General features: G+C 39.2%; 1 long non-coding RNA gene across 3 annotated transcripts in view; it reads right to left on the reverse strand.

The window, feature by feature from the left end:
* The window catches only part of LOC138863192 (uncharacterized), a 25,362-nt gene that overhangs the window by 11,856 nt on the left and 1,006 nt on the right, over positions 1–12,500 (reverse strand). For all 3 annotated transcript variants that reach the window (XR_011398831.1, XR_011398829.1, XR_011398830.1), the window contains exon 2: positions 10,071–10,512. This is a non-coding gene — a long non-coding RNA (uncharacterized lncRNA). The remainder of the gene's footprint in view (positions 1–10,070; positions 10,513–12,500) is intronic.

Raw genomic sequence — 12,500 nt, forward strand, 5'->3', positions numbered from 1 at the left:
AGTAGGTAGGTAGGTAGGTAGATAGAGAGGCAGGCAGGTAAACAGGTAGGTAAGCAAGTAGGTAGGATGGTAGGATGGTAGGTAGGCAGGTAAGCAGGTAGGTAGGTAGGTAGGTAGGCAGGTAAGCAGGTAGGTAGGTAGGTAGGTAGGCAGGTAAGCAGGTAGGTAGGTAGGCAGGTAAGCAGGCAGGTAGGTAGGTAGGTAGGTAGGCAAGTAAGCAGGTAGGTAGGTAGGTAGGTAGGCAAGTAAGCAGGTAGGTAGGTAGGTAGGTAGGCAGGTAAGCAGGTAGGTAGGTAGGCAGGTAAGCAGGTAGGTAGGTAGGTAGGCAGGTAAGCAGGTAGGTAGGTAGGTAGGTAGGCAGGTAAGCAGGTAGGTAGGTAGGTAAGCAGGTAGGTAGGTAGGTAGGTAGGTAGGTAGATAGGTAGATAGGTAGGTAGGTAGATAGGTAGGCAGGTAGGTAAATGTGTAGGTGGATAGGTAGGTGAGTAAATAGATGAGTGGGAAGATGAGTTGTTGGGTGGGTAGTTAAATAAGTAGGTAGGTAGGTAAGTAGGTAGGTAGGAAGGCAGGTAGGTAGGTAGGCAGGTAGGTAAGCAGGTAGGCAGATAGGTAGGCAGGTAGGTAAACAGGTAGGTAGGTAGGTCAGTAGGTAGGTAGGCAGGTAGGCAGGTAAGCAGGTAGGTACGTAGGCAGGTAAGCAGGTAGGTAGGCAGGCAGGTAAGCAGGTGGGTAGGCAGGTAAGCAGGTAGGGAGGTAGGGAGGTAGGCAGGTAGGTAAGCATGTAGGTAGGCAGGCAGGTAAATAGGCAGGTAGGCAGGCAGGCAGGCAGGCAGGTAAGTAGGCAGGTAGGTAGGTAGGTAGGTAGGTAGGTAGGTAGGTAGGCAGGTAGGCAGACAGGTAGGTAGGTAGGTAGGCAGGCAGGTAGGTAGGTAGGCAGACAGGTAGGTAGGTAGGCAGGCAGGTAGGTAGGTGGGAAGGTAGGTAGGTAAATATGTGGGTGAGTAAATAGATAAGTGGGAAGGTGAGTTATCTGGTGGGTAGTTAAATAAGTAAGTAGGTAGGTAGGTAGGCAGGCAGGTAAGTAGGCATGTATGCAGGCAGGCAGGCAGGCAGGTAGGTAGGCAAGGCAGGTAGGTAGGTAGGTAGGCACATAGGTAGGTAGGCAGGCAGGTATGTATGTATGTATGTATGTATGTATGTATGTATGTATGTATGTATGTATGTATGTATGTATGTATGTATGTATGTATGTATGTATGTATGTATGTATGTATGTATGTATGTATGTATGTATGTATGTATGTATGTATGTATGTATGCATGTAGGTAGGCAGGCAGACAGGTAGGTAGGCATATAGGTAGGTAGGCAGGTAGGTAGGTAGGTAGGTAGGTAGGTAGGTAGGTAGGTAGGTAAGCAGGCAGGTAGGTAGGCAGGTAGGTGGCAGGTAGGTAGGCAGGTAGGTAGGCAGGTAGGTAGGTAGGTAGGCAGGCAGGTAGGTAGGCAGGCAGGTAGGTAGGCAGACAGGTAGGTAGGTAGGTAGACAGGTAGGTAGACAGGTAGGTAGGTAGGTAGGTAGGTAGGTAGACAGGTAGGTAGGTAGGTAGGTAGGTAGGTAGGTAGGTAGGTAGGTAGGCAGGTAGGTAGGTAGGTAGGTAGGTAGGCAGGTAGGCAGGCAGGCAGGCAGGCAGGCAGGCAGGCAGGCAGGCAGGCAGGCAGGCAGGCAGGTAAATATGTAGGTGAGTAAATAGTTAAGTGGGAAGGTGAGTTGTTGGGTGGGTAGTTAAATAAGTAAGTAGGTAGGTAGGTAGGTAGACAGGTAGGTTGATACATGGATGGGTAAATGGATAAGTATATAGGTAGATGATGATGATAACAATAGAAACAACAAAATAACAATAATAATAATATAAAATAATAATAACAACAATAGGCCTAATCATCAACAATAACAATAATAATACAAATAAAAATATAACTAACAATAATAATAATCACAGCAAAATGATAAACAATAATAATAATAATAATAATAATAATAATAATAATAATAATAATAATAATAATAATAATAATAATAATAATAATAATAATAATAATAATAATAATAACAATAATAATAATAATAATAATAATAATAATAACAATAATAATAATAATAATAATAATAATAATAATAATAATAATAATAATAATAATAATAATAATAATAATAATAATAATGATAATAAGTGATAATAAGTAATAATAATAGTAATAATAATAGTAATAATAATAGTAATAATAATAATAATAATAATAATAATAATAATAATAATAATAATAAAAATATTTGTATTAGCAACATTTTCTCCTGAGAAATCAAAGATGAGTTAACAGATAAAGTCAGACTAGCCATCTAAGTGTAAATAATATTGACAAAAAGACTGAGGATAGTACATGAACCCTGTAGGAGAAAGATCAACACACTCCATTGAAATATTTTTATCATAACCTGTGATAGGCAGCAGGTGCAGGGAAAATGATGGTCCTTTTGGAAATGAACAAAGAGAAAAATAAATACAAAGCCGTATAATCAACCACTAGAAAAATAAACATAGGCCTACTCAAAATTTAAAAATTGTGATTATCATCACATATTGCAATAACACCTTCCTATATTGGGGTACAAGACAACAAACAAAAATAATTCTTGGTCTTTCTTGTAGTCTATTCTTCTATACCACCTTCTTGTTAAACACACAGTAATTCCCTTGAGCTGCTGGTGCTGGTTCACACCATTCTTTAAATTTTTGTTTAAAAATTATTAATATTACTATTATCATTTATAATAACATCAACCCATTCACTGTATCTTCTTATAAAATTTGTTGAATACAGATGGCTACCAATGAGTTCAGCCACCAATGAGTCAATTAGTTGGTGCCTGATTTCACTATTCCTTTAATTTCCAAGAAAATGTGATTTACTTTCTAATACTCTTGCTACTGATACTTTTATTATCATCATTGATATTATAATTAACCTAATAACAAAACACTAATAATAATTAAGACAACAGAATAATAAAAAGGCTTCTCAAAAATCAAGCAAGAAGGTAAACAGGTGAGATAAGCAGAACTAATAATTGACTTCTTGGTGAATAAGCACCTGTAGAGCAATCTATTTATATAGACAATGAATAACCTAATATCAAAGTGGACATGGCACGTCTTCTTGCCATTCATGCCTATTGAGTCAATAATAAATAAAAATGGTAATAGAAAAAAATTCTAAGAATTCAAGGAAGAGGTTAAATAGAACTGTCAGGCCTTGAATCTGATTTGGAGATTAAACACATATAAATGGATCTAAGTCTAAATAAAGATAAAATATAACAAAGTCGCATTGGACTGTGTACTTACTCAGCACCAATAGGTTTAGCTTAAGTACAATACTTATATCTAGCTTTGGTTCCTGAGCCACCACCAAGTGCCCTGTCACCTGAAACGTTTACAATCTGCTGTTACCCCATTCAGCATTGGCTTCAAAACACAGCAACATGTAACATGAAAATCTGTTTAATTTTCTTCTTAATTTTGTTTTTTATCTGTTTGTGCAGGAAAACATAAAAGAAATCTAAAGCAGTAAATGTAGAACACTTGCACATCACTTCAAACTGAGGTCAGTGGCAAAACCCAAGGAATTTCTTTTACATATATATGAGATAAAATTTGTAGACCTTCTCAGTAATTTAGCTTCAAATAAAATTTTGGAAAAAAGGAAGAGGAGGGATTCCAGGATTTTCATGCATGCTGACAAATTTTCTTCTATGACAATTTTGCCTCCCTGAGGGGGAAAATCCACGGTTGGATGGAACTGTGACTATGGAAAAAGGGGAACTTGTACTTCCAAAACCTCACTAAATTCATCCTCTCTGGGAGGTAAACTGCCTTGGGAGAATTTTGTTATTTTGTGCAATCTGGCTAAACACTATCATAGCAAGATCTAGGCAGGCAGCTGTCTGAAGATATGGTAATTTAAATAACACATAACTGTGGATGTCCCTCAAACCTATTACATGTACTTTTTACAGTCACTGTTTAAGAAATGGTGAACAGGATATAAATGAAACTGAGACACAATTTTAGGACATTTTTCTTCTATGCAATGGTTGTCATAAAATGAAAAAATTCTACCTGATGGAAAAACAAACAACTAAATAAAATTGAAACCTACCCTCCATGACCCTGGTAATGATCATTGTATGTAAGGTTTAAGAAATGTCCCTAGTAATCTACAATCAAATAAAAATGCCAGTTCAAGCTCTATTCTCCCAGAATATATGTAGTGGAGGTTTGCCAGTCTTTGCCAGAGACCTGAAGGTGTACACCAGTCTATGGAGTCACTTTAACCCATTGGCATTGGGTGTCACGTACATACATGCCATGGCTGTTGTGGACCAAACGCCGAGGGCATCATGCCATGCCCATTCCCGCGCTACTGGCTCGTCAGAAGGAGGTTGTTTTTCTCCACTAGTAGCGGCTTCATTTATATGGTAAAGATTTTAGGCAATGGCACCTAAAGTGAAGGTAAACCTTGAAAATTTTAATATTTTTATAAATCATAGCAAAATAAAAGCTTTTAGGTGCTATATGTCGCTCACAAACTACCAATCAAGCCGGGCGCAAACAGGGGAAACTGCCAGTGCGCGCCAACAAGCCGGTGCATACGTAAACTTAAACAAAAGAATTCCCGTCGCTGATGGGTTAAAACATCCATCTAGAGGTATAATTATTCTATAACTTTTTAATTTTCCATTTACATCAATGTCATAACAGGAAAAAGTCTGAGAAGTGTAATGTGTAATGCTCCGAATGGCTATTGTTTTGTATAAAGGGCGATATCTAGCACATAAATCACTTGCCTGCTAGGCCTGTAAAATGTCAAACACGAAAACAATGCGCTCTCTTGCTGCTGCTGTGAACCTGTACGTAACTTTAACTCTAATTTACATGATCTGTCTCCTTGTGTCAATTACTCACGTTGTCATATGGCACTCAGCCAGTGTGACTGTCTTGAGGTATGACACACACAAGGAAAGTACTGAAGCCATGGGTATAGCAGCTTTGTTACTGCAAAATAACTGCAGAAATCTCTTTAAATTTAAATTAAAGCAAAAAAAAAAAAAAAAAAAAAAAAAAAAAAATGCAGAAATCTCTTCTTACATAAGAATAAGGATTCAAAAATGCATTTCTTTCTAGAGTGCATTTATGATTGGGTTAATAAGGTGAGTCAGAATCTGGGGTTTAGAACTAACTGATATATCTTCCCCTGAAATCAAATATTCTTTCTGTAATACCGTACTGTCTAGTCAAGGTATTTTCCTTCTTGTTTTCCTTCTCTTTATGTTAAATTTGTGCAAAATCAACCTTCCACATTACTGTAAATCCATATTTGTAGATTGGAATGATTGTGTTCAATCAAAATCCTTTTGAAGCTTACTGAGATCTGTGACAGAAGGCCAACCACCTGAAGTCTTATCACAAGTGTGGCTCAGTGTCATCAAGTGATCACCACACCTTGCAATGTTTTGAGCACTTCCTTGTTTTGCACTCCAGTAAAGACCAGTAAACCTCCACCATGCTGCAGAGTTGGGGACACATGAAATGTTAATAGCACAAATCCTTAGAGATGTTCTACACACCTATTAAGATCATATTGTGAGTTAGTCTAGAACCACTACTGTTGAGCTGAAGCAGGTCGTTAGCACTTGATAAATATTAGATAATCAATATGGCTATAGTGAGTATTAGCACAAGAATTTAACCTACATAATTCAATAAAAACACATCAACTGTACCAGAGGAAAATGTATAATCAAATGAAAAAATATTAATTCTTGTGATCTCTAAACACAACCACTCATGGCACCCATAGTACATATAGTCCCACACTGACTATACTGTCTACATGCAGCAAGTGAGTTTTGCTCCTTCAAAAAAGCACTCTCATTTATTCATTGTTTTAATTTAAATACTGCAATAATAAATTACTACGCAAAATAGTATTCAACATTTTTAGACATGTATAAGAAATTTTACAAACTATATTATCAAACATAATACATCAACAAATATCTGAAACATCATACATCACACAATACATCTGTATGGGGTAAGGTGTGAACTGTCAAAGAGCAATAACCGGTATTTGCATCATTCTATAAAGTAACCCTTACACTCTCTTTACATATATGAGTACACAGACATAGAATACAGGATCAAAATTGTCATAATATTTAGCTATGATTATTACTTCCACCAAGGAGGTTATGTTTTAGGCAGTGTTGGTCTCTTAGTTTGTTTGTTAGTTGGTTAGCATGATAACTAAAAGTGTTAAAAAATGATTTTTTAATTAGATTTTTACCAGAGGTGTGCCTTAGCCCGACTTGGATGCAATTAAATTTTGGTGGTGATCTGGATAATGATCTGGATCCAGGAATCTTCTAAATGATTGCTTCAGTTACCCATACTGCCTTAGCAATATTAGCAGCAAATAACATTATCATTACCTTAATTACCTCCACAAAGGAGATTATGGAAAAAGGGGTATTTTTATGTAATTCTTCAAATGTAAATACTTTTATTGCATAAGTGACCCTACAGCTTTGGCAGAGGTATGCATTCTCTGAATGCTTCTAGTTTGTGATTTATTACTGGATATAATCATTATACTATTCAGGTCATTACTATTATCATCTTAATTGCTGTAGAATATTATTTTTATTATCAGCCTACTACCATTATCCTTATTAGTAGTATTACTACAATTACTATTATCTTCATATTGGCTATAATGATAATTTTCAGCATCATTATTATCATTATTGTTGTTATTGCTGTAATATTTTCATATCCCATATTTATAGTTATGACGACAATATCAACTACTACATAAGGTAATGCTTATAATGACCATACACCTAAATTCTGCACCAACATATCAGTTGGCATCATATGACAATATATATCATATCATGCCAACTACTTAAAAAACTGATACTTTCATAATATAGAATAGGTACTGGTGCTGACAGGATTTCATACAATGAACACCTTACAGGTGTGTCTTGAGGTCACAAGACCTGACAACAGTTATTATATAGATGTTACATTTTCCTCTATCTGACATAATTACTGAGCTTGTACATGGACGACATTGGCCAAATTTTTAAGATGGCTTCCACAATAATAATGAAGTGTCATATAGCACAATTATCCCATGCTGCCTGCTAGCTACAAGACAGCAATAGTTCTTGATAATCACACATAATAGTGTTACCAATGCATAGAATACCTGCGAAGGTTAATGCTGCTGAGTCTCCGTTTGTTCCCAGCTTTACACTCTGCTAAATCAGAGCTTGGACTGGTTCCTTGTTAAGCTTGATGGATGGTGGAAGACATGTTAATCAGTGAGAGGGTAATGCTTGGGTATCTTTTGAACATTTTACTTAACTAACAATATCTTAAACCTTAGTGGATGTAATCTTGAAACTTTCATAATAAAATATTGTGAATGCCAAAGAATCTTGCTTGTCACATAATTTTACTGGTACTTAAGACCTTGGATTTGGATCTTCACAGCAACCCCATAAGCTTAGTGACCAAATTATGGGCATTAGGCTTATGTGAGCGACACTCAGATGGGTGCGCAACTTGGTTAATATATTGGTCAGTGCACATGAACACATGTACACTGACATGACTTTATGCCTCCCCTTCGCAAAGTTTTTTTTTTTTCTCTGTATATGTATTTTTAGCTTTATTGCCATTTTCCACTGTCTATATTCGTCATTTGATTTGCTTCATCTTGATGGTAATAGATTGCTTTCCTTGCAAAGACTCTATACCATCCCTCTATGAAGTGAATAATTCAGTTCAAGAAAAATAAAAATACACATTTTTATCTATTCTATATTAAACTTTTTGTAATACAAACTACTCTGTGGGTCATGGCAACCAGGCTTAAGATGCTAAGGATAGAAATAGCATCCTTCCTGGCACCAGCAATCTTCCAGTCATTGCTCATGGATACTACATTCCACACTCATTTGATGGGAATAATACAAAAGCCCCTTTCTGAACACCAAGTGAGTCTAATCACCCTCAAGAGAGCTTTGTGCACTTGTGGCAAGTCTTTTCTGTTACCCCAGCATTCAGCTGTTTGACGCAGCAGGCAAGTTTTGGTCATCTGGGTTTAAACATTACAAAACACTACAAATCACAAACTTTTGCCTAACTGCTACCGTAGAATGGGCTAAAGGTTAAGGACCTCACAATGACAGACAAAACCTAGGTACCATAACAGGTATAAAGAATATATAAAACAACACTCGCAAGCACAAAAACTAACCTGTAGAAAATAAGGTCATAATCAGTCTGGAAATCTATGATCAATAATTCTTTACAGTACTGATGCAATCCCCAGAGACTAAAACCCCAACTCCATATCACAAAATTTATTCAACAATGCATGATGCTGTGACTAGGCATGCCCTTTGTGAGGCTTGATGGGGAGCTTTGCCCTCCAATATCCCTTGGCAAACATTGTATCACCTTGGTATGCATAGAAAGACTCGGGAGCACCAATAGGAATTTAACTGTTGGTGACACTTTCCGTGATCTTTCTCTCTTATTTGTGGCTTTACCATTCATGTCTCTCTTGTACTAATTACTACAACTTTTTGTCCTCTACAATATCATCATCAATTTGCCCTAACTGGTCTATAAGCTTAGAACTCTGTCACAGACTCCAACCATGTATTCTGGCAAAGTACACCTTGTAAATTACCAGGGCAATTCATAATTAAATAAGGAACCTGTCAAAGATTATGATATAGTTGGACAATTTGGACTCACTATTCAAATACATTTCTCAATATTATGAATGCCAATTCAATTTACTTTATGGAATTCTAAGCCTAAGTTACCAAACATTTAAAATTTGTTCAGAGCTGGATAGTACATATAATAAATAAAAATTATTGAATCAGTAATGGATGTAAATAAAGAATCTACATACAATATAAACAATACCATTTAAGAGCAAGTCTTAACTACTTAAGTCAATAAATCAAATGTCGTTGCTCCAGCATTTCATGCCCCAATAATGGTTACCAAACCTTCAATGTGTACAGCCTTCTAGCAAGACTGAGATTGTAACCTTTCTTAACACTTTATCACTCTGTAAGGAACTACTCCCAGCATTATCTTGTCTGAATTTACAGAAGAGAGGATTTTTGGCTTCTAGTGAAGCATGAAGCACAGAGATAATGGCATCTGGGTATTCATCAATTATCATCACTATCATGCAACATAAATATCACGATTCCATGAATAAAAATTCCAATCAGGAAATACAGGCAATGCTAATCAGAGAAAGTGGTAATAGCATCAGACACAGCAGACTGTACTTCAAGTCCTAAGCATTACTCAGTAAACAAATTGGAACAATAGCAGGGAAGTGCTACCTTCCACAGGCATATTAAAAGGGAACTTTGCAGTGTGAAATCTCTGACCTGCTAATGAATTGTGTTGGTCATTGCCTGACACTCATACATTTGTGTCTGGATGGTTAGTGTGAAGCAATAAGCATAACAATAGCTAGAAATCCTCCCGTGCACTTCCATTTTGATTTATACAGAGATGACATGATTCTCTGCATCTGATACCTCCAAAACACCTTACCCTAAGACCAGTATGCTGGGAAAACACGTGCTTTCGCCTCCGGAAAACCGAGCGCAGGTGCAATACCACATGAAACACTTGATAATTTTTGTCAATAATTTGTGGTTCACGAAACACTGCAAACACTCACGAGTTCGCGATCTTTATGAGGTACTGCAGAGTTCCGTCGCCTTGCCTGTCAGGGAGGTTCTGCACCGAGACCAGCGCTAGCGGTTTCCCACTGTAACAGACAGCGGAACTCGGGCAGAACCTTGGCCACGAAAGGTTCTCAAGACACAACAAACACAGAGCTTAGAGGTTCTCCAGCTGAAAAGAAGTAAACAAACTGGTCTGGGCTCACTTACTTGCTTCTCCTGGACTGCAGCGACGCTTCCTCGGGGCAACAACTACGTACTAACACAGCTGCCAACAAGTTACACGTTGTGGCAGAATAACACTTGAGAGTGACAACAATTTTAGGCACAAAACACAGTAAAACAGCGGCAGTGCACTCGCCAGCGATTCTCGCTCGACACTCTTCAACAACCACTACACAAACATCTTTTGGGATCTTCACGTACGCCCATTCTGTTCTTAAGGCACGTACTAGCACAATTATTTGATAGAACGTCGATTTTAACCAGTAGACATGTAATATTAATGCATCAATTTTCCACAGTTCTACTTTTCCGGGATATATTGTGCTTCTCACTAATTAGAAAGGTGTTTCACCCACGTTCTGATTGCGAACATTCCGAGGTTTCGTCTTCGGCCGCTAGATGGCTCTACCAATGCTGTGGCGCCAAACTTTGAAATGGAAAAGAAACTAAATCATTAAAACAAAATATCATGATAACTGAGACATATATTATCCTTCTCTGTATTTTTTCGTCTTGGTAGACTTTTCATTATTTTGCTATAGTGTTATAAAACAACAAGTTAACTGTATCTAACTTTACTACCTAACCCAATAGTAATAAGGAATATCAACTGATTTATTAATAACCATAAATCTCTCACTGCCTCTACCTATCCCCCGGTCTATTCATTCATCTGTCTTCCCCACTCTGCCTCTGTCTGTCTGTCTGTTTGCTGCGCGCACACGCGTGTGTGTGCATGATTGTGTACATATCTGCCTGCCTGTCTTTCTCTTGCTTTATTTTTCTTTCCCTTCGTTTCTCTCGTTTTATATATCTCTTCCCTCTCTCTCATATCCCCATGTTTGTCTCTATATTTGTTTCCTCCTCTCTATGTCCCCATTTCTTCTTTAGCTGTACGTCTCTCGACCTCTTCATGAGTGTCTGCTTACATTGAAAAGAGCATGTAACTAAAGGGAAGAAAAGATGCGAATGATGGAAGTCGTAAACAATTTGAGAGATAGGGAGAGAGAGAGCGAGGGGAGGGGGAGAGAGAGGGGGAAGGAGAGAGAGAATGGGGGAGGGAGAGAGAGAGTGGGGGAGGGAGGGGAGAGAGAGGGGGAAGGAGAGAGAGAGTGGGGAGAGAGAGAGTGGGGGAGGGAGGGAGAGAGAGAGAGTGGGGAGGGGGAGAGGGAGAGAGAGGGAGGGAGAGGAGAGAGAGAGAGAGAGAGAGAGAGAGAGAGAGAGAGAGAGAGAGTGAAAGAGAGGGATAGAAAGAGAGAGGGAGAGAGAGAGAGAGAGAGAGAGAGAGAGAGAGAGAGAGAGAGAGAGAGAGAGAGAGAAAGACAGAGAGTGAGGGAGAGGGAGAGAGAGAAAGACAGAGAGTGAGGGAGAGAGAGAGAAAAAAAGGAGAGAGAGAGAGAGTGAAAGAGAGAGAGAGTGAAAGAGAGAGAGAGAGAGAAAGAGAGAGAGAGTGAAAGAGAGAGAGAGTGAGAGAGAGAGAGAGAGAGAGAGAGAGAGAGAGAGAGAGAGAGAGAGAGAGAGAGAGAGAGAGAGAGAGAGAGAGAGAGAGAGAGAGAGGGAGAGGGAGAGAGGGAGAGAGGAGAGAAAGAGAGAGAAAGAGAAAGAGGGAGAAAGAGAGAGAGAGAGAAAGAAAGAGAAAGAGAGAGAGAGGAGAGAGAGAGAGAGAGAGAGAGAGAGAGAGAGAGAGAGAGAGAGAGAGAGAGAGAGAGAGAGAGAGAGAGAGAGAGGGAGGGAGAGAGAGACAGAGGAGAAGGGAGAGAGGGAGGGAGGGAGGGAGGGAAAAGGAGGAAGGAGGGAGGAGAAGGAGAGAGGGAGGGAGGGAGGGAGGGAGAGGGAGGGAGGGAGGGAGGGAGGAGAGAGAGAGAGAGAGAGAGAGAGAGAGAGAGGAGAGGGAGGAGAGAGGAGGGAGGAGAGAGAGAGGAGGAGAAGAGAGGATAGAGGAAGAGAGAGAGAGAGAGAGAGGGAGAGAGAGAGAGGAGGGAAGAGGGAGGGAGAGGAGGAGGAGGAGAGAGGGAGGGAGGAGAGAGGAGGAAGAGGAGAGAGAGGGAGAGGAGAGAGGGAGGGAGGGAGAGAGAGGAGAGAGAGAGAGAGAGAGAGAGAGAGAGAGAGAGAGAGAGAGAGAGAGAGAGAGAGAGAGAGAGAGAGAGAGAGAGAGAGAGAGAGAGAGAGAGAGAGAGAGAGAGAGAGAGAGAGAGAGAGAGAGAGAGAGAGAGAGAGAGAGAGAGAGAGAGAGAGAGAGAGAGAGAGAAGAGAGAGAGAGAGGAAGAGAGAGAGAGAGAGAGAGAGAGAGAGAGAGGAAGAGAGAGAGAGAGAGAGAGGAAGAAGAGAGAGAGAGAGAGAGGAAGAGAGAGAGAGAGAGAGAGAGAGAGAGAGAGAGAGAGAGAGAGAGAGAGAGAGAGAGAGAGAGAGAGAGAG

This window comes from Penaeus vannamei, chromosome 11 (assembly GCF_042767895.1).
Source record: "Penaeus vannamei isolate JL-2024 chromosome 11, ASM4276789v1, whole genome shotgun sequence".
NCBI classification, from domain to species: domain Eukaryota; kingdom Metazoa; phylum Arthropoda; class Malacostraca; order Decapoda; family Penaeidae; genus Penaeus; species Penaeus vannamei.